The 3,320-nt window shown below is 38.4% G+C and overlaps 1 non-coding gene across 1 annotated transcript; it reads right to left on the reverse strand.

The window, feature by feature from the left end:
- Positions 1 to 1,377: 1,377 nt before the first annotated feature.
- On the reverse strand, positions 1,378 to 1,484 carry LOC133318098 (small nucleolar RNA R71). The gene has a single exon (XR_009752425.1). It is a non-coding gene; the product is annotated as a small nucleolar RNA R71 (small nucleolar RNA).
- Positions 1,485 to 3,320: the final 1,836 nt, after the last annotated feature.

Here is a 3,320-nt window from a genome sequence, read left to right on the forward strand (position 1 = left end):
TTCTTGAATTCTTTTCTTTTTATAATTGAATAAATTTATCTGTCTTTAATGCTTTCTATGAGTTTGCTCCTTATAGAATGATTTTGGGGAATTGTATGACAAAAAGGATGTTGGTGCATGAACCCTGATTGGATAAATTTATCATAATCCTTGTGATCTAGGGATAGACATAGGGTAATTGTGCAATCTTGTAATTCTTGATCTTAATGCATGTTTTCTTGGGGAATAATCGGGGAACTAGAGTTCTTTCAAGATCACATAGATTTAGGGTAACAAGGAATTGAGCCTTAATTAACTTAGATAGAATTGATTGACATTATATTTAGAAAAAGTTCTTGACTCTTTAATTCATAACGTAACGAGGATATTGGGGGAAGTCGAAACCTTAACTACGCTTGTTTTAAATTCTTAATCAATCATCATCTTTTCAATTGTCTTTTTAATTCTGAAATTTCTTTAATTACATCTCATTACTTGTCTTTAATTTTTAAAGTTCTTCAATTACAATTATCTTCATCTAAATTCTCGATTGTCCAACTAAAACACGATTAGTGAATTAGTGCTTGAAATTCCGATCCTCGTGAGAACGATCTCGTACTCAGTATACTTTTATTACTTTACGACCGGTGCACTTGCCCAGTCGCAACAAGTTTTTGGCGCCGTTGCCGGGGATGAAATTCTTCAACATTAGAAGTAACTAATTACCTTTTAGATTGGACGTTTTAATTTTCTGCACTTTAAACATTCTTCAAAAATATTTTCTGCATCAATTTTCTGCATTCTTTTTCAATTTTCAATTTTCTGTTTTCAATTTTTTTTATTCCTATTTTTCTGCACATCTTTTCAATCTTAGTTTATGCGAGGTACTCTTAAACCGCGAATCTTGCAGTTTGATCCTGAGATAGAAAAGACAGAAAGAAAACTTGAAAGGACGCAAAAGCAAAAAAGGCGAAGGAAGCAAAAGGAACCTCAAGTTCAATAGAACCAATGGCAGAAAACAATCAACTCGCTCCAAGGACCTTGGGAGATTATATGACTCCAGCCTGAGTTCCACCGATGACGAGCATTGTTAGACCGACCATAAAAGCTAACAACTTCGAGTTGAAGCCGGCGCTGCTACAACTGATTCAAAAAGATCAGTTCGCTGGAGAAAGCACAGAGAACCCCTATAGTCATCTTGATGATTTCCTACTTTACTGTGATACATTAAAAGTGAATGGAGTTTCTCGTGACGCTATCTTGCTCAGACTATTTCCATGTTCGCTGAAGGATGATGCAAGAGCTTGGCTGCAGTCTCAACCTGAAGGAAGCATAACCAGTTGGGATGACCTAGCAAGGAAATTCCTGGCCAGATTTTTCTCAGCTTCAAAGATGGCAAGACTCAAAGCGGAAATCACCTCTTTTGAACAAAAAGAAAGAGAATCTATGTACGAGGCTTGGGAACGATTCAAAGGATTACTTAGGAAGTGTCATCAACATGGAATTGAAGCATGGGAGAAAACAAGAATCTTTTTCCAATGAATGACACCCAACACAAGAACACTGGTAAATGCTGCTGCAGAGGGCTCCTTGAAAACAAAAACTCCAGAGGAAGCACTAGAATTGTTAGAATCCTTAGCTTCTCAAGAATTTGACAATGCCCCAGTTGCACAAAGGAGAGCAGGAATTATGAAGCTTGACGACTATGATGCAATCTTAGCCCAAAATGAACAAATGCTGCAAATGCACAAGAAACAACAAGAACAATTAGATGCTCTTGCTAAACAATTTAATCATTCTCAAGTTTCTTCTGTTAGTAATTCTTAAATTAAATGTGGTATTTGTGCAGAGGCTCATGCGACGGAAGATTGTGACTACATGAGAACAACTGAAAAGCCATCAGTAGAGGCCAATGGAATCTGGTACGATCAGAAGAATCAGAATCAACATCCAGGGTTGAGTTACAAATCCAACCATCAGCTCAATCCTCCCCTTCCAGTGCAACCACATACCCCACAACAAAGTAACACTTCTGAGTGGGAGAAAGCTTTTGCACAGCTGTGCAAGACCACTTCTGATTATATTTAAGGTGCAAATGCTTTCAGAGATGACACATCTGCTTTCATGCAAGAGACTAGATCAGCACACCGGAATCAAGAAGCTTCCATAAGAAATCTGGAAATTCAGATTGGCCAGTTGTCAAAGCAATTTTTCGAGAGAGCTCAGGGTACTTTTCCAAGCAACACAGTTGTCAATCCAAGGGAGCATTGCAATGCTATCACCACTAGAAGTGAGACAGTGATTCAGCCTATAGAGGAGCAGCCCGAAGAAAAGAAGAAGGATGGAGAAGCATCAGTTGAAGAAGAAAAGGAAGAAAAGGAAAAAGATACAATTGAAGTTGACAAAAGCAATCCTGAACAAGTTGAAAGGAAATTATTTAAGTGGGAGAAGAAGAAAGCTTTAGAAAGACAAGACAAGCCCTTAGATCTCTCCCCATATGCTCGAATCCCATATCCTCAGAGATTAAAGAAAGATATTCAGAAGCAGCAGTATTCAAAGTTTCTAGACATATTCAGGAGGTTGCAGATCAACATTCCTTTTGCTGAAGCTTTAGAGAACATGCCCAACTATTCAAGGTTCATGAAGGATCTATTATCAAGGAAGTGTAAATTGCAGGAATGTGAGACGGTGAATCTGACGGAGGAATGTAATGCTATCATCCAAAAGAAGTTACCTACCAAAGTCAAGGATCCAGGGAGCTTCAGCATTCCATGCGCTACAGGCAAAGTGGAAGTGGACAATGTTTTATGTGATCTTGGAGCTAGCATCAATGTCATGCCACTCTCCACGATGAAGAAGTTGGGGGATTACTGAAGTAAAGCCCACAAGAACAATAGTGCAACTGGTTGACCGCTCTTTAAAGTAAGCTTATGGCATCATTGAAGATATATTGGCCAAGGTAGACAAATTCATCATTCCTGTTGATTTTGTCATCCTTGACATTAAAGAAGATGCCACAATTCCTATGATTTTTGGAAGGCCCTTCTTCGAAACTTCAGGAGCACTGATTGATGTACTTAAAGGTGAGTTGATCTTACGGGTAAACGGAGAGCAAGCAATTTTCAAATTCTTTGACAAAGAAGTCCCCTCATCCGTAGCTCAACCGGAAGATCAAGTCTACTATATTAGTGAAAAGAAAGGTGAAGAAGAACACAATGATGAGTCTTCTCAAGAAAGTAAGCTAAAAGTTGAGATGGAGAAGCCCAGGAGCAAGGGAAAACATATAAATACCAAATTCAAAGTTCTTGAGGCTACTGTATCTCACTTATATGCACAAGAGC

This window comes from Gastrolobium bilobum, unplaced genomic scaffold (assembly GCF_033153095.1).
Source record: "Gastrolobium bilobum isolate Gb01-03AN ecotype WA unplaced genomic scaffold, APGP_CSIRO_Gbil_v1 utg5420, whole genome shotgun sequence".
In the NCBI taxonomy this organism is placed as follows: domain Eukaryota; kingdom Viridiplantae; phylum Streptophyta; class Magnoliopsida; order Fabales; family Fabaceae; genus Gastrolobium; species Gastrolobium bilobum.